Source organism: Zootoca vivipara, chromosome Z2, assembly GCF_965207765.1.
Source record: "Zootoca vivipara chromosome Z2, rZooViv2.hap1.1, whole genome shotgun sequence".
Taxonomy (NCBI): Eukaryota; Metazoa; Chordata; class Lepidosauria; order Squamata; family Lacertidae; genus Zootoca; species Zootoca vivipara.
Window position 1 is genome coordinate 6,575,290 of NC_142585.1, and position 23,793 is coordinate 6,599,082.

Consider the following 23,793-nt stretch of genomic DNA (forward strand, 5'->3'; position numbering starts at 1 on the left):
AGGGAAAGACTTTTTAAAGGTTTTGGAAGGTGCATGAGGTTGGCACAGCACATTTGAAGAAATCTGAAAGTTTCACAGTGAGGTGACAAACAAATAACACATTTCAGATTTGAGGGTTGTAATAGCCTTCTTCAGACATTCAGTAGGAGTGTGTGGTGGGGAAGAGGGCACTCTATTGAAGCCATCCTGGACTCCTCAGGTGACACTCAGGCACACATCCCACTGAGATATAGTGGCAGAAACTTTCTTACTGATGATGGTGATGATGATAGATAAAAATTGGCCTCCATCAGAAGAACACAGGGTATACAACATACACAGTGTACTATCTTTGCAACAACAACAGCAAAATGTATGTATACAGTCATAATAAGAAATAAATAATGAAATACAGATTCTCACAACAGCAACAGCATAAAAGGAGGAGAAAAATCAGCAGTGAAGATGGCACAAAAATATAGTCTTTTGTCAAAGTGTATAATGCACTTAAAATGCACTTAAAACATTATATTTGCAGCTGTATAGCTGAGTTCATGGTAAGAATTACAGCTTTAGGTAGCCACTAAACCCAATAGAATTGACTTTTGCTACCTTCTTCAGCTATTCCATGTTGAATCAATTAAAACAAGTGAGGTTGGTTTACCTTCATTCTTTTAAAGTTTGGTTTGATGCAGCAGAATTAGCATTAGCAGGAAGAATGCCAAGTGTTCTAAATATGACTGTGCACATGAATTGCAGCCCTGGAATTAACCTCATGTCTTGTTAGGTGTTGAAAAACAACTTGCTGATGAATGAGCTACAAAGCAGACAGCGAGTTAAACAGAATGGTTGCCAAAAATTAATAAATAACTTCCTTCCCCACAGTGAATGTGTTGATGCGGCCCTCTTGAATCAATAAAAATGCAAAAGCATGACCCTCCAGAGTGGTTTGAGTTTTGAATCTTTGACTAGATAATGTTTCTGGCAGCCGCTGAATATAGGCTCTAACCTGGATGCTGAACCAAACTTCAAAAGCAAAGTCACCACATGTCAGAACCACGTTTGATCCTCACGGTGTATGAATTATTCAGCCCTGTTCTCCTAATGCCACTCACTATTTATACATTTTGGCAGCCTGATTTTGACAGAATGCCTTGAAAACAAAAGCCTTCACGACTTCCCTGCAGTTTGATCCCCTCCCCAGTTATTAAAGTGTACACATTTTTTGTTAGTACATAAGGAACCAATATTAATGCAAAAGCTAATTATGCACTTGATGCTTTGTAATTGCAGATACTTAATCCCCACTGCAGAGCAAAACATCCCCTGGAGACCCTGTCAACTTTTTAAAAAATTGTTGACAATTGTTAAACAGAATTTAAAGATTCTAACTCCATACTCTTGAGTGTAACCACCTCACTCTCTCTCTTTTTTATTTAAATGAAATTTTCATGGGTTTAAAATCCAATTTAAATATTCATGATGAGAATGCTTCTGATTTAGGGAGAAACGCATGCATTAGTCAGCAACCTGATTAAATTCGACTCTGTTTTAATGGAAAACAGGTAAACACTTGATTAGTGGCCAGTACAAATCTGCTTTAATTTACATTAAAGCCACCTCTGCTCTTTGAACCCCTCACTTCATTTTCAGTTCCTTGACATAAAGAAAATTTCAATATTGTCATTCTGTCGAGACATTCAGCGGAATCTTATCACATATTCCCACACAGGATTTTGAACTTTAGGACCCCCCACCCTTTTGAAAAAAGGAAACAAGTAAAACAGAAGAGGAGAAAAAGAAAAAAAAGAAAAAGGTGGTTCTTTGAGCCCAACCTTTTCTTATTCTTCAAATATGAAAAAGGTCAGCTTTCTGGAAATGGTTCATTTCATATTTTTGGTGTAGAAAACGACCTTGGAGTGTAAAAAAAAAGTTTTAGACGGCCAGTAGAGAATTCTAAGATGTGACACCAGTTAGGAATGGAGGAAGCTGACTTCTATTGAGGCAGAGTACTGGTCCATCTTCTCAGTGTTGTCTACATAGACTAGCAGCAGATCTCCAGGGTTTCAGACAGAGGACATGGCCACCCCTTCTTGGAGATGCTAAGGATTGAACCTGGGACCTTCTGCCTGCAAAAAGGGTGCTGTGCCACTGAGCCATGGCAATTTGATTAATTACACAATTGAAACGAATGTGCATATTTTTGTTACAATAAGTTCACAACTTGTGCTCACTTTGCTTATGCGACTGCAACCTTATGCTGTTGGGGAATAAATAAATAAGTGGAGAGTCAGGAAAACCCACCATTCTGCACTCTCCATTTATATATTCCCCCTTCCCTCAGTGCATCCAGTGGGTTTGTCCCAGTAAGCAAGGCGCTGGGCCTTGTAAAGCTTTGGAAAGACAGCACAAGGGCTTTGGAAACATTCCAGAGCCCTTGCACTGCCTTCCCAAGTCTGAAAAGCATGACAGCGCCTTCCTTACTGGCCTCTGGGAAGGAGGTGTGGCGGCCCTGGGAGCATCCCAGAGGCCAGTAAGGAAGGCACTGCTTTGCTTATGGGGTCTGGGAAGGCCACAGGAGGACCCTGGAAAGCTCTCAGGGCCCTCCTGCTACCTTTCTGGACTCCGATTAGCAACCACCCAACCTCTTGGAGGTGCGGTTCTGTGGGTTCCTGAGTGCATGACTTCGCCTTTAAACGCAGACCCCTGTTTACACCTACCTCATAGCAATTGTCACAACTTTGTGTGGCTAGCTAGGAATTGGGTAAGCCTTAGTCTTGGTTGGAGAGGAAGTTGTAGCCCCTGCCTGCTCCTCCAGGGTAAAGGGTATCCTGTTAAAGGGATCCATGAGGAGCTGCTTTTGTCCAATGCCCAGACAGGGGCAATGGCCATAGCACTCCTCCAATGGAGGTCCAATGGAGGTCCCTTGGGGTACCCCCTATTTGATGTAGGTCATATCCCCACCCCAAGTGTGGTTTACTCTTAGATGCACTCCCAGTAGACAGGCTGGAGGTAATTAAATGGCTTTACCCAATGCCTATGCCAAACCCTTCACATCTGTAACCAAGAAAGTTGTGTCTTTAAGGTCTTTTAGTTGGTCTTTAAGGTGCTACTGAAGGAATTTTTTTATTTTGCTTCGACTCAGACCAACACGGCTACCTACCTGTAACAAGAAAGTTGTGGCATTTTTTTGAACCCAATATATTGTTGTTGTCTTGTCTGGTTATTTCACCACCTAGAGAGTGATGGGATCATGGGGGCTTGGGATGCAATAACCTCAAGACTGGTTTACTGCAATGCAGTAACTGCCCGTGTGTCTGGTCAGGAAGCCTCATCACTGTGAGAAGGTTGGTGTTCGCCATCATTTCCACTTTAACCTTTAGTCATCCCCCCCCTCCATGTAATGCCACCATTAATGAGAAGAAAGGTTAGATGGCCCCTGTGGTGTTTTGCCTTTTCCTCCCCTTCATTTTGCTCCCTTCAGTCACTTTTTGGATTTTGTTTAAAAATGTACATGACAGCAATCACATCCAAGTCAGCCCGAATTAGTTTCATATTTCATAAAACAGAATCTGTGACTGAATCTGAGTTTCAACCCAACATCTGTGTGCCTTTCATAAACTAATTTTGCCATTGGGTAGTTCTGGGGCACAGCAAACTGCCATTGCAAGAGACAAAGGGTTTTAAAAAGAGGGTTTTGGGTTTGTTTTTTTGCAAAATCCAGTGGGAAATGTGCATATGTGGCATGAGAGGGCATATGCTAAAATCTCTTTCACAAGTGGTATTAAGAACATCTTTTTTGTCTCATGTGGTTCTTCCAAATCTCCTCAGGCAAAATGCTGTTTTGCAAAAGAAAAAGTAAGAATTGCTTAGTGGATAAGTTTGCCAAAACCCAACCAGGAGAGAATCAAAGAGTGTCATTTATTACAGAACCATAATTTAATTATTAGAAGTCTCCCACCACTTCCTAATAGTTTTGTGTATCATGCACACAGCTTTCTAGTATTGCTCTGATGTTCTTCTACTAAGGGCGGATATTTAGAAAATCCCATTGGTGAAGAAAAGAACCCTAGGTTCAGGTGCAGCAAAATAGGACAGCTCAATGTCATACAGCTCGATGTACCAGACGCCTTCATTTGTACACCATCATATTCTCTGTAAGTAAGGTTATCGGTGATAACCCTGCTTTTGGCAGCGGCCAACTCCATTCAGGACTTGCAAATTTAAAAGTGCTGAATTTGAATAGTCCTAGAGGAAGGTGTGTGTTTGTTTTGTGCTAGGATTCAGGCCCTACAGACAAACAGCTGTATTCTACACAGCCTATTCTCCTCTTCTGTTGAACACATGTAGGCTAGGGTGAGGCATTCTAATTCTCCCTCCCATTGCATATGTTCACTCAGTGAGAGAACAGACCTGTGAGAACAAGTCTACCATCCAAACACCTTACACATGTTCAGTTCTGCACAGTGGATCAGTCTGTGTCATCTTGATATGAAAACTCATTCACGGATGGTCCCGTATTCCCTGCATTCTTAGCAGAATCTCAAGCACTAATAGCCCACTGTGCTGGAGAGGCTGCAGAGATCTTTGTACTTACATTCACATGAGGTAGTCTTGTGAGAATATACAAGAACTCTGGAGATGGGGCTGGACCTTATTACAGGCCAGACACTAGTCTTAAATCCCAGGATGGTGTTATTATCCATATTTGATGAGGAAAGTTAAAACGTTACAAATAAAGGGTTCTTTAAAAACTTTTAAAATATGTACTGTTGACAGCATGCTTGCCAATAGCTGGAAGACAGAAATATTTGAGAGACAACTTGTTGCCTGAATAGTACCAGCAAATCTGGAGAATAGCGTTGATGGGAAAACTGACATGAAAGGTGAAGGCCAGGAACAATTTGAATGTTTCAAGCAACACAGCATGACTATGTGGCACCAAAGGAACAGAATAAGCAACCACCAATTATGCGTCCTGTGGCAAGACTGCATAAGATAACACTATAAATGAAAAAAGTCCCGAGAATTCCGGGCATAAGTAAAGAAGAACAAATGCTTTACTGTAAATACATAGATGAACCCCTGCTCTTAACCATATGCTATTCATATGCTCATTATATTGTGTTGTTTTGTCTTTGCATGTGTCACAAAAGCAATTTAAAAAAAACCAAAACGACAGTTTCTTTTCAGTGCCATTCTGGAATCTTCTTCATACATTCTTCCACACAGGGATGGCAACCACTGGCCCTCCAGATTTTGTTGGACAATGTGTCCCATCATCCCTGATCACTGGTTGTGAGAGGGCTGGGACAGGCTGATGGGAACTGGGGTCCAACAAAACCTGGAGGTTCCCCATCCCTGCTTTAGGAGTATTCTTAGTTTTTCCCAGACCAGACTTGATCCCATCTTGGTCTTTTCAGTTGTGTGTTGCAGGTGTGCAAACCAGCAGCTTCGTGATAGAAGTTTATAAAAATTATGCATGACTGGAGTAAGTGGATAGAAAAAGCCCTTTCTCCTTTTCTCATAACAACAGAACTTGTTGACATTCAGTGAAGCTAAATGTTGGACGTTTCAGGGCTGATAAAACAAGTACTCATTCATGAAGAACAAACTACAGGATTTGCTTCCACAGGAGACAGTGATGGCCACCAACCTGTATGGCTTTAAAAGAGGATTGGATAAATTCATGGAGGATAAGGCTACCAATGGCCACTAGCCAAAATGGCTATACTCTGACTTCACTCTGACTTCCAGTTGCTGGAAACCACTGGAGGGGAGAGTGATCTGGTTCACTACTCCTCGTCTGCTTCCCACCGGCATCTGTTTGGTCATTATGGGAACAGGATGCTGGACTAGATGGACCATTGTCCTGACCCAGCAAGCTCATCTTATGTTCCCAGGTTCACCCAAAGGAGACATTACACCTTTGGACCATACCTCAGTGATATGGCAGGAAAACATGCACACAAAGTCTGAATAAACTTGACAGTGGGTGTCAAGAAGACCCTTAATGATAGTCCTGCTGTCTGTAACTGATCCCTCCTTTGAGCTCCATTTTAAGAAGCTGAAATGGTAGAGATCCATTAAGGCACTGGTACCTGCCAACAGCATAGCACCTTGCTGGGTAAGTTGTGTTGACTTGGGAGCAGGGATATAGACTATACAAAGGTCATTTGAAATGTCCCAGTGGGAAAAAAAGTTGTGGAGACCTGGCAATTGGGTTTGCAAGTAGCCTGGAAACACCACCCTGTTTTCCTTGAAAAAGAGGAACAGAATAAGGCTGTTTGTTTTGAGAGAGCTCCTGTAGGGGAAACGCTTATACCACCTTTGTGGCTGTGTTAAACCAGTTTTATTGATTGCTATGCAAGGGACGAAGCATACAATGATCTGCCAGTTGAAAATGAGACTGAGGTACAGAGTTTAGAGATAAGTATTTCTGATTCCTACACAAAGTTTCTCGCTGACCAGCAAAAAATAAGGCAGAGTACACATGACCTTATATTCTAGCATCAAAGGATACTAAGAGTATTTGCTATTTATATGTAGTCCACACACCATCTAAATCAATTGCATGTTGGGTTTTCTTTGCCCCTGGAAAGCACTTCTTGAGACACTGATGTCATTCCGAAAATAAAAGATCATAGCAACACACTGATTCATGTTACCCTACAGTGTGTGCATTTGAAAACGTAATGTAATCAAATGTGAACAGTCCAGGCAACAAGTATGTGCATTTTGGGTGAGTGTATACCAAGATCACAGTCAGCTTTCTTCATTCATGCAGGGAGGAAGAAATGCAGATAACCTAATGGTGAGTATTCCCAAATGCATATCAAATAACCACATCTACCCTTGTGGCATAGCTGCCAAGTTATGCCTTTTTTAAAGGGATTTTCCATTATGCTGAATAGGCTTCCTCACGAGAAAAGGGAAAACTTGGCAGCTATGCCTTGTGGACTGAAGGACCTAGGATCAATTTGGATTGAATCTAGCATTTTGAGAACAATCCCAGATTGACTCTTCAACTGCACTCAGCTTTCCTGGGTGCTTCCTTCTAAGTAGACATGCATGTGTTTGCGCTGTTAAAGTTTGTTCATTGGCTGTACGACAATGAGGGATTCATTTCATTAAATGCAAAAAATCCAATTACATTCCTTTTCATAGTGCATTTTGCCGATGACATAATTTTCATGGACAAGAACCTCTACCAAAACGATGTTCTTCGGAGACAGAGAAAGAAAATTCACCTGGTGAAGACAAATGTATATAAAATCCTAAATGGCCAAGTGGGAAACGACCCTGACTATGAATAGAACTAAAGATTTCAGATTGTGGCTGTAAATGCATTGGAAGTGTTCTTATAATACATTATATCACTTTATAAAATTAGATTTGAAATAGTCATTACTTAAAGCCACAGGACACCTTGGAAATGACAAGTCCTTCCATTTTGTTGCAAATCAATATCTAATTTACCTTTGGAAGGCTTTAAGGAAATACATTGAAAATTACACAGGGTTTATAGCATGAAAATCAATTTCATATAAATGTATTACAATCAAAAGACACAAAAAGGCTAACATGAATAGTTAATCATGCAACATTTTATTTCTCAGTATTTATATTAATTTGGCCCACTATGTATATAGAGTAATAAGAAAGCTAATAATAATAATAATAATAATAATAATAATAATAATAATAATAATATTTATACACCACCCATCTGGCTGGGTTTCCCCAGCCACTCTGGGCGGCTTCCAACAGAAGTATTAAAATACAATAATTTATTAAACATTAAAAGCTTCCCTAAACAGGGCTGCCTTCAGATGTCCTCTAAAAGTCTGGTAGTTGTTTTTTCTCTTTGACATCTGGTAAATCCATACTCCTCTAATAGTGGTCTTTGCCACTTCTTTGCACCCCAACTTAGTTTTTCTGGAATCAGCCCTGCAGAAAAGGCTGGTATTTAAAATGAAATCTGTTTTCCCTAAGGCAAGCAACATCCATTCACATCATGCCACCTAGAGTTGTTCTTGCCAGTTGCAAAATTCAACGCTTTCCTGCCTTGTCATGTTGCAGGCCACAACTTTTCCCCCCAGCTGCTGTTCTATCTAGTGGTCACCAACAAATACACTATTCAGTGCAACATCTCCAACTTCTTCTGGACAAGCAATCTTGGCTATTACTACCAATATCAACTGACCATTCATGCTCAGCAGTAAGCAACCCTGCCCATCAAAATATATCCATCTCTTCAATCAACACGTCCCCATTGGCACCACCTCCAGGGGGCCCTGGGTGCCTGGGCATCCACAACACTTTCACTGTGGGTGCCTGGCCTAGAACTGCTGTTGTTGTTGCTGTTGCTGCCCACTACCTTACCTCTGATTCTCTGGCACCGTGGCAGCTACTGGGCCTCTGCCTCTAACGCTTGGCCTCTGTTGAGACCCACTGTGGCCATGGTTGTGCTTCCGGCCCTGTGGCAGAGGTGGAGGCCCCAGTCCAGTTGCCACAGCAGCATTGGTGAGTGGTGGCTGTGGGCATAAGTGAGCCGTGACGTGACGTGATGTGACGTAATGTAATGACATCACATTGTGGCACATACTGCTGGGCACCCACAGTATGAGGCCTTTTCATGTCACAATGCCTTTTCAACTGCATTACATTAGCTGCATTACATTAGGAGCAGCTAATATATGTACCGGAATAAATATCAACAAGCTCAGAAATGCTGATGACACAACCTTGGAGGGCTTAAAATGGTGAGCAGGCATTTGAGGCAAAGACTGTAAGTTGTCGCCTCGGGAGGTGTGTGCCAATGTCGGAGAGGCTTTGCAGGAAGCAGCGCGCGATCTGCCTTTTTATTGGATGTTGCTGGAGTCTTCAGAGGTTCTGCTGGTGATGTGTAATAGGGGCGCCACTTTTTTGTGCGTTTAATCATTATTTTAGGTGTGAAAGGTGTGGGTTTTTTGATAAAATTTTTTATGCTAGATCCCTCCCTGATGGGCATGGTATGTTGTGCCCAAATTTGTTGCAATGCCCAAATTTGTTGCAATACGGTTCAGCGGTTACGGTGAAAGGCTGTGGGACATCCGCACACACAATGCCTACATTTTTATAGTTACAGGTAGGTAGCCGTGTTGATCTGACATAGTCGAAACAAAATAAAAAAATTCCTTCCAGCAGCACCTTAAAGACCAACTAAGTTTTTATTTTGGTATGAGCTTTTGTGTGCATGCACACTTCTTCAGATACACTGAAGCAGAATATATAGATAAATGTATAAATGAAAGCCAACATGAAGCAATGCCCGCAAGTTGCCACTTCAGCACAAGGAATCTGTGGCGCTGATCAATGCGTAACAATGAAATTTTGACAGGAGAATGAACGGGGCAATGGGTCTTTCCTGGGCAGAATTGGTAATTTGGCTGCAAATTGATGCTCAGTCCTATTTTTCTGGAAAAAGAGGTAACGGAACTCACCACAGATGCCTCCCTCATTCTCTTAGAATGGCAATGGCACCCACCTGACAGGTGCTGGAACAGAGTTCCAGTGAGTTCTGGTTTTAAAAAAGCCCTGCACATATCTGTAGACAAACCTGCAAGCAGGACTGGAGTGTCTCTGTAGGGTTTCTAGCTTTCACCGCTCTGCCTGTGTCTGTATTTGTTTGCTTCCCTTCTTCTCCCTTCCACCTTTATCTCTCCCTTACCTCTGCTTCCCTGCAAGTCATGACAATTGAGAGAGCAGGTTTGCTGCTCCTTATTTTTTCCTCCTGACCATGATCCTCAATTTTGTTTTTATTTTTAATTAGGGTTTGCCTCGGCACACCTGGCACATACCATGCACATGCTTTTTCCCTTGGCTGGCTATACACTAGTGAACGTTAGTATTCTCCAAGAATTGCTTTTTTGCAGTTAGGTGGAAGCAGCCTTGAAAAAGAGGTTCCATTCAGCATTTTAATAGTGCACAAGATCCCTCTCTTATGTTTACGCACCAGTCCTGCTCTGCCAGTGTCCCTGACAACTCCAATTAAAAGTTTATCGCTTGTAGGTTCAGCCTGTTTTATTACTTCCTGTTGATCCCGCCTGGAGAATTAGCAATGAATAATAGCTTGCTAATTGTTCCTTAAATAACCTCTCATTTGCCCCAAAGTCAATTTCTATTTCTGGTGGGGGGGGGGGAAGAGAGAGAGATTTATTTCCTGATTCTGACCCATTTCTTTCTTTCTTTTTGACTCTTAAACAGCAAATTAACAATTAAAAATAGCCTAAGAGAAGCTATTCAAAGGGCAATAAAGGGGCAATTCATCATCACCCTCCTAGCTGAAATAAACAGAAAGCATAAAAACAGATGGAAAGCCTTGCTGGATCAGTCACAGTCCCATGTACTCCTGCATCCTGTTCTTGCAATGGCCACCCATTAAGCATAAGAAAAAACTTTGTACTGAGTTGCCTACGCTGACTGGCAGTAACTCTCTGGGCTTTGCGGGCATCTTCCTAGCCTTACCTGGAAATGCCATGGATTGAACCTGTCGCTTAACATTAAGCTATTACCTTTCCCATAAACAATCCATTTTGGCTAAACCAAGGTCATTCCAAGACGTTATGTTGCCTGATGCAACCTCTACTTCAGGACTGGCCTGCCATGAGGCGAGGTGAGGCAGTTCTCTATGGGCAGCAGGCTCCAGGTAGTTGGCAGAGGCAGCAGATCCACCTCCTGCAATTGTTGGCCTCCTCCACTGTGCACCCTCTGCATACCCACTCAGGGGCCTAGCAAAGGGGGGGCGGGGGGCGGGCTGCCCCAGGTGTCCCCACTGGGGTGTGTGTGGCAAAATAGTGGGTGGCACTCACCGTGGGGCCTGCAGTGGGAGGAGGCAGGCAGACTCCTTGGAGGCCCTGCGGTGCCCCCATGGGTGGCTAGCCCCGCCCTCGGGTGTTGCCCCAGCTGCCCAATCGGCTTGCTCCGCTGCTGCACCCACTGCCACTGCTGCTGGGTGGCTGCACGATAGGAGTGCCACACAGGGGGGAATTTTCTTATTTGCCTCTAGCAGCAAAGCATTCAGGGCCATACACTGAAATGGACTAAACTGGCAGTAGAATATTATTTCATCACGAGAGTGTGCTCTACCGCTTGCGAGAGGTGTAGGAATTCTTCAGTGGGGGTGGCATAGCATGGTAGTGGCAGAGCACGGTGACTCTTCCCATTTCACCTCAAGTTCTTAAATGGGATGCATTGCCCCTGCTTGCAACACATCTTCTGATGTATTGGATTTCAAACTGTAAGAGGCCCTGAAAAATTATAACCCACATATAATCCACACTGAGATCCAGCGCCAAGGGCCTTCTGGCGGTTCCCTGATTACAAGAAACGAAGTTACAGGGAACCAGGCAGAGGGCCTTCTCGGTAGTGGCTCCCACCCTGTAGAACACCCTTCCATCAGATGTCAAAGAGAAAAACAACCAGACTTTTAGAAGACACCTGAAGGGAGCCCTGTTTAGGGAAGCTTTTAATACTGGATGAATCATTGCATTTTAATATTCTGCTGGAAGCCGCCCAGAGTGGCTGGGGAAACCCAGGCAGATGTGTGGGGTATAAATAAATTGTTGTTGTTGGTGGTGGTGGGTTTTTTGGGGTGTTATTATGATTATAAATTTAATTTTTAACACTGTATAAGCAAGCAGTCTCCAAATACATTTTCTTTTAAAGTCACAAGTCTGGTCTCATAAAAACACAGGAGTATAGCATGGTATATATTGTATTGCAGCGATCCAGAAAAATGGTGACCAAACAAAGGCTTGCAATTCTGAAAAAAACAAAACATGGCTGGCTTTGAATTTGTTTGAGTGGGTTGGGATCTTTTCAGAAACAAGCATTGGAAGCTCCAAGTATCTGAACTTTGCTTCATACATAAAAGTAAACGACCCTTACATAGTGGGAGGGGAGGGGAAAACCAGAGAACAGAATTTATTTTTATCTCGTTTTAACATTTATGCATTGTTAGTCCATTGTAGACACTTAAGATAAGTGTTGGTGTTAATGGCTTGGAATCCCTTACAGGGTAAATTCTTATAAATGTTATATTTGTAATGGAGTGGGTTTAATTATTTAGGCCCTAAACACTCCTTTTATAATTTATCTGGGCACTTGATGGCACTTTTGAGGCTTGGCTCAGGAGTTCGATTTAGAAGCAACATGAGTTCATCCCTAAGGAGAGTGAGCTACATAGACCAGTTTCAAAGATGGGTAGTGAATTCACAAGGTAATGAACCACTGGCAGGCTCTGGTGTTTAAGTGGCAACACATGTATGAGGTGAGTTGCTAAGCCAGTTGGGTTTTGGGAAACTTCCATTACTGGGCTATTGGTATTGTATGTTGGTGGTTTTGTATGTCGTATGCCAAAGTCACATTATGGTCACCACAAACTGCCACCCCCACATCAAGAACCCTCATGCCACATTTTGTGATGATATCTCAAGAAGCAGCTGAATCTATGCCAAAACCAGGCAAATTCATCTTGCAGTTGACAATCTGGATTCAAAATTGCAGCTAGCATTCAGACACCAACAATGACCACTTTCCCCAGCTTGAGAACCCTTGTACCAAGTTTTGCGGTGATATCTTTTTAAAAATAATTTTTATTAAATATTTTCTTGGTTTACAAAACTACATGCATTGTCTAGTTTTGTAAAGTCTTTGGCGGTGATATCTTGAGATGCAGCAGAACCTATGGAGAACAGACAGATTGACAAACCTCTTTCCAAAATATAGTAGATGTCTGATATAGCCGGAAGAACCCAAGATCAAACTGGTGGATGTAGGTCTCGTGTTGCACAGTGATGAGTTTGGGGCTGGATTAGGGTTTTATTGGGTCATTTTGGGGAGTTCCCAGCATGTCCCAAATTCTGTGATGTTTCTGGTATAAAAAAGCAGCTGGCTGCAGCAGTGGCACAGCCAGTTGCTTGGGCACCCAGAACGGCACACATGCCATGCACCTGGGGGGGCGGGGTGAGCCACCCGGGGGGGGGGATTTTGTCACACACACACCCAGGGATGACACCCGGGGTGGACCACCCCCACCGCACCCCACTGCCAAACTTAGAGCTGCTGCCGCCACTCTATTTGATGATGCTAGTTTGTGGCCTTTTGTGAGAGGTGCAAAAGAGAGAATTCTCCTCTGTCAAAATGAGACTCAGACCTGAAGGCAGAACTTTGACTTAGCGCATTCTAAAATCCGATTCTGGAAATAGCATCATTAAGTAGCAAGAGCAAGTAACCTTACACATATATTAAGGTGTAAAGAATAATAGAATTGTAGAGTTGGAAGAGACCCTGAGGCTCATCTACTCAATCCCCTGCAATGCAGGAATATGCAGCTGTCCCATATGGGGATCAAACCTGCAACCTTGGCATTATCAGCGCCATGCTCTAACCAGCTGAGCTATCATATGACTAAATCATTCATTCATAGATTAGGGTGGTCAAAAAAGAGGGCCTGCATTACCCAAGAAGGGGAGCCCCAATTTGCACAAAATGTGCATATGTATACATGTTTATTTAGAAACATTTACTGTAATTTAAATAGCAACAGATGACCTGTGTGCCTGCCTGGTCTGTCTGCCTTCCAGGTGTTAACTACAGATGGGAATACTTCAAGGCCCCTGCTGTCTTTTATTATGGTTCTTTATCTTTAACATGGACTTGGAGTTTAAAGAACACATTTTGAAAAAGGACTGCCCTCTGAAAGTTCTTCAAATAGAAAATACTGTCCTCTGTAAAGGAGGATACATGGCCACTCTCATGTAGAGGGGATGAGGGAAGCTCTGTACCATACGTTGAGAAACATTCCTCAGGCAAAAAAGAAAAAGGAACAAAAGCTTACAAATTATCAACTGCAGCTCCTGGATTAGAAGAGAATGCGCCATGGAGAGATCAATGAATGCACACATTACCAGGGGTGTTGGATATACAATGTTGTTTCATGCATTACACAAGATGACAGCAGCAGCTGTAGCTTCTTCCTTATTCAGGAAGGATCCATTCTGAAACGAGGAAAAGAGTTTTGTAAAAAAAGTTATTTCAGGGAGGCTTTGTATCCTCTGCTTATCTGTCATTGAACACAACCTACACTGTAAAGTTTTATATGAAGTCACTGGCAATGGCCATTAGAAGATTTGGGGGCAACACTGATGACATCTGATGGAAGTTGTGGTTCAAAACATATGGAGGACATGTGGTTGGAGAAAGCTACTCTGCTGAATTCCTCCTTCGTGCTCCTCCCTCCACTTCTATGAGGCTAAGCAAACACTAAATTTGATCATGAGTAGATCTCTATACCACATGAGAAGAGAAGACTCCCTGGAAAGGACCCTGATGTTGGGAAAGATTGAGGGCACAAGGAGAAGGGGACGACAGAGGATGAGATGGTTGGACTGTGTTCTTGAAGCTATGAACATGAGTTTGACCAAACTGCGGGAGGCAGTGGAAGACAGGAGTGCCTGGCGTGCTATGGTCCATGGGGTCACGAAGAGTCGGACACGACTAAATGACTAAACAACAACAATAGATCTCTATAATTCTGTATCATCCTTATCATTATAATTTATTATGATAGGAAGTGATGGTCCTTTCCCTCCACCATTCCCAATATACAGTAGATCTTCACTCACCCCTTCCTTATTGGTTCATCTCCTGGTTCATCTTTTGTGCTTCATCTCAGGTGCCAAAATGTCTTGGGCCAGCCCTGGTCCCAGTATCTCCATGTAGGGCTGGAAGAGACACTGCCAGTCAGGATAGACAGTACTGACCTAGAGGAACTGAGGGTCTGACTCACTGTAAGAAAATTTCCTATATTTCTAGGAGACACATCCTTGGTGGTCTCCAGAAAGCTTTCCAGAATGACCTCCTGCATAGAGGAGCAAATGGCTAATCCAGTCCTGTTCTCACAGTGGCTAACCAGATGAAAGCAGGACCAGAGTACAAGAGCACTCTCCCCTCCTGTGGCTTCCTGAAGTGGGTATCCAGAAATATTTACTGCATCTGGCTGTGGAGGCAGAGCATAGCTATTGAAGCCAATAGCCACTGATAGGCTTACCGTTCATGAATTTGTCCTATCCTCTTTTAAAGACATCTAAGTTGGTGGCTCCTCATCTGTCCTCATCTGCCTCCTGAGAAATCTCTATGTGGGACACGAAGCTACAGTTAGAACTGGATATGGAACAACTGACTGGTTCAAAATTGGGAAAGGAGTACGACAAGGTTGTATATTGTCTCCCTGCTTATTTAACTTATATGCAGAATTCATCATGCGAAAGGCTGGACTAGATGAATCCCAAGCCGGAATTAAGATTGCCAGAAGAAATATCAACAACCTCAGATATGCAGATGACACAACCTTGATGGCAGAAAGTGAGGAGGAATTAAAGAACCTTTTAATGAGGGTGAAAGAGGAGAGCGCAAAATATGGTCTGAAGCTCAACATCAAAAAAACTAAGATCATGGCCACTGGTCCCATCACCTCCTGGCAAATAGAAGGGGAAGAAATGGAGGCAGTGAGAGATTTTACTTTCTTGGGCTCCTTGATCACTGCAGATGGTGACAGCAGTCACAAAATTAAAAGAAGCCTGCTTCTTGGGAGAAAAGCAATGACAAACCTAGACAACATCTTAAAAAGCAGAGACATCAACTTGCCAACAAAGGTCCATATAGTTAAAGCTATGGTTTTCCCAGTAGTGATGTATGGAAGTGAGAGCTGGACCATAAAGAAAGCTGACTGCCGAAGAATTGATGCTTTTGAATTTTGGTGCTGGAGGAGACTCTTGTCTTGAGAGTCCCATGGACTGCAAAAAGATAAAACCTATCCATTCTGCAGGAAATCAGCCCCGAGTGCTCATTGGAAGGACAGATCCTGAAGCTGAGGCTCCAATACTTTGGCCACCTCATGAGAAGACTCCCTGGAAAAGACCCTGATGTTGGGAAAGATGGAGGGCATAAGGAGAATGAGACGACAGAGGACGAGATGGCTGGACAGTGTTCTTGAAGCTGCAAACATGAGTTTGACCAAACTGCAGGAGGCCATGGGGTCACGAAGAGTCAGACACAACTAAATGACTAAACAACAACAACAAAGTTGGTGGCTAGAGAAAGTCAACTTTCTTATGGTCAACTTGTAACATTTGGGTGCCTGTGGTTGAAACTCTAATCTAATTAACTTGTTCCATGTTCCATTGGTAAATTCTCCTGTGCAACCTCTATTAACCTTTGTCCAGTTCAATGGGCCTCACACAGGATAGTTTCCCAATGGCTGGCACCTAATGACAGATGGTAAACCTGCCTGGTTCCTGCTCTGCCACCCTAAACAGCACCCAGAATCCACTACCATGCCATGCCATGCCATGCCTCGCCTCGCCTCACCTCACTGTAGGACCAACTCTGAACCTTCTCACAGTTGTTTGAGAGGAACAAATGACTCTGTTTAGTCTCCTTGTGGACACAGATGGCCGCTGCACCTGTGCAGAATTTGTTGGAACATGCTCACTGTTAATTGTGACCATGGTGTTGACAGCGATTAATTATGGCACCTTAGGGGAAACCACAGCAACATTAATGATGTCTGGATCCTAGCAGCTGGCTGACAGTGCTCTCTCAGATGCTTATGTACATCTTCTCCCCATGTAATATGGCCAGATCTTAATTACTCTGAAGTGCAAGGCAATGCACGTTCTGCTATGATGTGGTGACCACGAGGGGAAATTTAAGCATTCCCCTCCTTCATCCCCCTCAAAGGAAGTCTTAAACTCTTTGTGCTTTGTGCTTAGACTCCCTCCTCATTCTTCACCTCTTGAGACAGCAGTGTGGGATTTGCATGGTAATTGGGGCGTATCCAACAAAGGGTTTAAAGAGTGTGCATCACAGGGCACAAAAAAACCCCATGTGGGTTTATGTCCACGATGGTCTTTTGTACCCCATTGTGCCTTTCATGTTACTCTCATTATCATAACCTTTTTTTTTTTTAAAAAAAAGTGTGTGTGTGTGTGTGTGTGTGTGTGTGTGTGTCTATTTCAAATGCAGGCAGCAACCATTTTGCATGCTTCCAGTTGATGCATGACTGCTGACGCAAGCATCACTTTCAGCCCTGGAAGGCGGCAGGGGTGGAACGGGGGCTGCAGGGGCAAAACAGGCTTACATGTGACTGCTGCCATATGCAATGACCCAGAACACAACCCTCGTGCATACGGGGAGTTGCCTGTATAAATAAAAAAAAACATTTAATGTATGGATTACTTCAAAAATGATAAAATTCTCCAAGATATAAAATATAAACAGAAAATTACCAGATATAACCAAAACTAATCTGTATAATATTGTGCCCCTCAAAAGTACTGCACCCCTCTGAGATATGTGTTCTAGGTAGCTGTCTAGTTGGCCTAATGATAGCAGCATCCCTGCTCCCATAAACCCATAAGCCCATGCTGGCTGGGGTTGATGGAAGTTGGAACATAGCAATGTCTGGAAGGGTACAAGTTTCCTATCCCTATACTATCCCCTCAAACCACAGCTCTAAGAAGGTTTCCAATCGAGAAATTCAAGGATAAATCTGTTACAGGAGCGTCCTCCACATGAGTAGGACCTTGGTAAAGACACATGCCCGACTGGCATGTTCTCTCCCTCCTGGTCGATTGTTTGGGAGCTTCAAAAGCTTTCTCCAACCCGAACATCACAGCAACTGATGCCTTGCAGACATCCGTCTCTTCCCACTCTGTGGAATGAAAAACATACATCATCATGTGAAAGACAATAATCCCATGACTGCAGACACTGGGAATGAATCTTCAACAAAAGAAAGGTCCTTGCACTCCTCCCTCCAGCAACTCCTCCCTTCCACAAATAGAGTTGGGTTGCTAAGAGCCTGAGCCCAATTTTATTTTCCTGTGGATTTGTTTCAGAAAATGCTCTTACACGCATCCCATTGGCTTCTATAAATGGGAATTGACAGATTTTAGACAGAGATGGAAAGAGCATTAATTGGAGCAATGAGAGAGAGAGAGAGAGAGAGAGAGAGAGAGAGAGAGAGAGAGAGAGAGAAAGAAAGAAAGAAAGAAAGAAGTTGCCCACCCACACAGCAGGAGACTTTGCTATCCATCCTTTCATGGATTTCAGACACCTTCGTTGCCTAAAGAAACACACACACAGATAATATATCTGGCAAAAATAGAGTGAGAGGAATTGGGGGAAAACATCATGCTCTGAAAGTACTGGGCCAAAGAAAGAAATGTTCCAAATGTTGTTGATGTACAGGAGGAAAATGTTAGTTCTGGAGAACAGGACTATATAATCTGGGACATTTTAGCTCAGAAAAAGGGTGAGTTTGGGGAGGGGAGATGACAGAGTAAGATGTTTATAAAAAGATGCACTATCTGGGAGGGATAAATCCTCCCCTCCCCTAATGCTAGAACCCAGGGTCATCAAATTCATTATTACATTTATACCTCACTGTTCATCCAAGTAGCCCAAGGAGCATACATGGATATCTATCTATCTATCTATCTATCTATCTATCTATCTATCTATCTATCTATCTATCTATCATCTATATCATCTATCATTAGAAGTAGTATATCCTGCCTTTCCTCCAAGGAGCTCAAGGTGGCATACATTGTTCTTCACTTCCCCATTTTATCCTCATAATAACCCTGCAAGGAGGTAACCAACCCAAGGGCATCCTGTGAGCTTCATGGCTGCATGCTGGATCTGAAGCCTGTTTCTGTCTTCTGCATCACTGGTGTAAGGACATGAGTTCTGCTCTCCTCCAATGTCAATCCTAAACCATGCATAGTTACAGGTGGGTAGCCATATTGGTCTGCTGTAGTCGAAACAAAATTTAAAAATTCCTTCCAGTAGCAACTTAGAGACCAACTAAGTTTGTCATTGGTATGAGCTTTCGTGTGCATGCACACTTCTTCAGGTATCTTCAGGTATCTTCTTCAGATACCTGAAGAAGTGTGCATGCACACAAAAGCTCATACCAAGGACAAACGTAGTTGGTCTCTAAGGTGCTACTGGAAGGAATTTTTCAAAATTTTGTTTCTACACCATGCGTATAATTCAGTTTTCAGGAAGTGTCAAGGTATGTTTTGTCAGCTGATCTTCGACTTGTAAAATTCAGTGTGAAAACTGGTATGCTATTTCAGATCGTAATGGTGGCAGTGGTGTATGTCTGAAAAGCGTTTTAAGATTTACAGCAATCAAAGTTCAGATGTCCATGCGGGGATAAATTCAAGAGTAAATTGTTATAAAACAAGAAAGTGCATTCTACTGGTAAGAGCATTTGTTGTGGTTATTTATTTATGCCTTATAATAACCACAACAATGTCAACACAGGTCAAACAGCCACATTTTCCTCTGCTTTCTGAGCAAAGAGGTCTTGAGTATTTGACACATTTACATCAGCAGCAAATTACTCAGATCCACAAATCCCCCTCAATTCCCCTCCGAATTGAGAAGACAATTCCTCTCCCCCAATTGCTCCTACAGTCCTGCCAACCTAGCAGTTCAAAAGCATGCCAGTGCAAGTAGATAAATAGGATAAATATGGCGGGAAGGTAAACAGCGTTTCCATGCACTCTGGCTTCTGTTACAGTGTCCCCTTGCACCAGAAGCAGTTTAGTCATGCTTCTCACATAACCCAGAAAACTGTCTTCGGACAAATGCTGGCTCGCTCGGCAACTTCATTTCCGCGAAAAAAGAAACCAACACACCCAAAGACTGGATAATCACACTGGCTTGCACTGCAGGGCAGGGGGGGCAGATATATTACTGTCTCAGCAACTCCTCCTACTATCAATGTTAGTGCAGCAACACTGAGCTACTTTGCAGAGATGATGTAGCACAATCTTTCTCAAGCCCAATACCACAACGCCCTCCTAGAACATAAATATAGCAGTGATGGTTTTACAATGGTACCTCGGTTTTCGAACAGCTTAGTTCACGAACAACTTGGAACCTGAACGCTGCAAAACCGGCAGTAGGTGTTCGAGATTTCGAACTTTTTGGGGGAAGTCGAAGGTGTTCTGCTTTGAGTCTGCCTGTGTTTCCTGTTGCACTGCTTTTTGTGTCCCTCTGTTTTTCCTGTTGCGCTGCACATTTGTATCCCCGTGTATTTCTTGTTGCGCTGCTCATTTGCATCCCCGTGTGTTTCATTTTTTTCTTCCAGAGGAACATAGGAAGCTGCCTTATACTGTCAGACCATAGGGCCACCTACTTCAGTATTGTCTTTTTTAAAATAATAATAAACATTTTTATTAAATTTCCAATTTAAATATCTAATCCATTTTCAAATTATACAAATTTTGCAAATATAAATTAAACAATTAATCCAAATCTTCTGCCAAATTATACAAATTTAATCTGACTTCCCATGCTTCAGACTCAGAAGGCCTAGTCATCTTATAGTCACTGCATTTCTATTCAATATAATCCAGATCATATCCAATAATCTATTATTATCCTTCTATCTTCTTTCAAGTCACTGAGTTATTCCAGCAAGCAAGTTTAACCAAACAGTATATGATTCTGTGTGAATTAATGCCTATGATTCCCTTCTGTAAGTTAGCATTGTCTCTTCGCATGCTGGTATCTAGCTAACCAACAAGTCTAACCACATGGCTAAGTAGGACACCACCACCAACGACACATGCTAAGTGGGACACAGCTGAGCTTAAGTAGGTTATTGCCAGCTACATTGACACTGCCATGTAGAATAGTAATCATGTAACACCACCTGGTGGAGCAAAAGGAAGCAACGCAGCTTGAAACAAATAAGGCAACCAGATGGGTGTAGACCATTCTGATAGGCTAGAAAGAGATTAGAGAAACCATCCTGATAGGCCAAAGGAGATTGCAAGAGGCTGGGCTTTGCTATGTGAAAAAGGTATAAAACACCCCAGGCAGCACTTCTGGGGTTTGCAGATAGAGAACTTTCCCTGCTGCACGTATTGCTTTGTCTGACAAATCAATACTGTAAATACTTTTTTGAAACTTTGAAACTTAGCTGCCTGAAGTTTTCTTCTGGTCATTGTCTGGAAGCCTGGTGATCAGCACTACAGAACCTTTTGCATGCAGAGCTGGTTCTCTGCCACTGAGCTACTGTGGCTGCATTGGCCCCACTCTACTTTAGCCCCTCCATGACAGCAGGTTCTTGACAACACTGTGGAGAGCACTGCATCCAATAATTAGTCCAGAAGGTGCTGATCTTCAGGCATACAGCAGTGACTTACAGTGTTGCTAAGGAGGAAAGAAGAAAGTAACTAGGGTGATTGCATTTCAAAAAAAGAAAGAAAGTCACAAGAAACACATTTATCAGAGGAACACGTTCCCAAATATTTGCTGATCCCAAATTAGAACCCATTGCCATGACAACCTCTAGCCGAGAACCATCATCCCTTCATTTTCCAATAAGGAACAAGCAATCTGTTGAATTTGGTTTTAAAGTATATCAGTTTCTGTTTAATTTGGGAAACAGAAGCCCATAACCCAAGACAGGTTGTATTGTTTACATGGAACTGTAAAAGCAGATGGGACCACAACCCACACTGCAGTTGTGCAAAATTATGTGCTACGGCTCATTTAGAGAACCAGAGAAGTAGATCTGCGAGTTTGTCTACATAGAAATCCAACCACAAGGGGCCATTCTAAATGTCCCTTTTTTTATCAAGCATTCATCATGAGCATTTCTCATATTATCGGGTGCTTATCACATGTACAATTCCATTTGCATCTATAAATGTTTTGGGGTGGTCATACTGCTTTGTTTACAGCAGGTGTATGTCCTGCTAAAACCCTGTAAGTTCTCACACCACAAATGTTCTGAGTTAGTTGTTGTCCTGCTCTAGTTGCAAGAGTGCATGGATTACCCCCTCCCCTCAGCAAAGGTGTGCATGTAGCATGTGTGCACATACCCTATTGGTACCCAATTGGCATAATCGAATCAAGATATTAGAAGAAGCAGCAAACACAAAAGGGAATACCTACCAGTATGATTGGGAAAGAGCAAAACTGCTCCTTGTAGTCAAATGCAATTACATTCAGGTATGGACTACTCTGATCTTATTGGAGTGGCAAGGGAGTGAATTAGCAGATAAATAATGCTCAGACAGGGACAAATCTGTTGTCTAACCTTCTTGCAAATGAACCAGAATGAATGCTCTGTAAATAGATGACATGGTCCAACTTCCTTGCAAACTTTGCACAGAGAGATCAGGATGAATGCTCCAGTTTGAATGTTCTGAAAGCAACCTGCTTTCTTGGTTTTGTTGTTGGCTCAGTTTTCCTATTTGGCTTTGAAGAATCTTGTTCTTTCCATGTCTCCACTGTCCAATGCTCTGCATGTGGCTGATTTTAGATGTAAAATGACTAATTATTTTGTTGTGTAAATGCTCGATATGGTTAAGCTGTTCCTTTTGCTGTAACCTGAATATTTATTGCTACCATAATAGCCTCAGCTGTCTCTTGTTTTCAGACTTATTAGTAAGTTCTCTTGTCCTCTGTTACTGAGCTTTGATAAGGGGCAAACAGCACTTTAAACAACAGCCACATGTTGCCTCTGGATGCTGATTGCAGAGAATCACAAGTGGGGGGATAGCACTGTTACACTAATGTCCTGCTTGCAGGCTTCCCATTGGGATCTGCCTAGCCGCTGTGAAAACTAAATAGGCCCTGCCCTCAACACTACTGGAGCTGTCCCAAGTCCATAGGTACCAGCTCCTAGGGGCCGAGGTCCCTTGGCCCCCTCCCCCAATAAAATATTTGATGCCCCCCAGGTTGATGGGAATTGCCATTCAAATGATGTGTTCATGCCACATATTGTGATTATGTGCAATGGGGCTTACTTGCCCCCCTATTTTATTCAAGTTGGCACCCTTGCGCAGGCTTGTCTCTTTCCATTTAAGTTGCTGTTGTTGTTGTTCTTACCAGCTCTGCCTACCCCCAGACCACAGACCACTGGAGCCAACTCCAGGGGGCTATGGGTGCTTCAGCACCTGCAATAATATATTTGTGGGGGCTGCCCACCCCCAGAGTCAATGGGCAAAGTTGAAGCCCTCCATTGTGGGCACCTACAATATTTGATGCAAGATGGCACCTATGCCACAGACCCTCCTTCTACATCATGAGTAGGCAAACTAAGGCCCATGGGCCAGATCAGGCCCAATTGCCTTCTGGATCTGGCCCATGGAAGGTCCGGGAATCGCTGCTTGGGTCTCCAGCGCGCGCATTCTTTCCCTCTCCCTCTCTCCCCCTCACACAGTGGTGGTGCCTCTGCCTCCTCCCTCCCTCCTCCTGGCTTCTCCCCACCCTGCCTAGAGGAGGAATGGGCGGGCTTTGTTGGTGCCAGTAACAGCAGCGCTCGAGTGGCTGCCATTTTCAGCAGCCCCTCTCCGGAGCCCTTTCGTGTGCTACTCATTGTCCCACCGCTGCCGCCAGCCTCTGCCACTTGGGGCTCGTGGTTCTCTTGCATCACCCCCCCAATATAGGCCAGCCCCCCACAAGGTCTGAGGGACAGTGGACCGGCCCTCTGGTGAAAAGGTTTACTGCCCCCTGTAATCTACACCTTATCCAAACCCCCACCCATCACAACTCTTTCAAGCCCCCCACCCTGCAATTGGAAATGTACTTGTGATCACGTATAAGCACCCTGATAATATGAAAAACCCACAGACAGGGGCGTAGGAAGATAGGGGCGGTGGGGGCGGAGCGCCCCGAGCGACACGATACCAGGGGCGCCATCGCTGCTACCCGCCCCACCCCCAAAATGTGCGC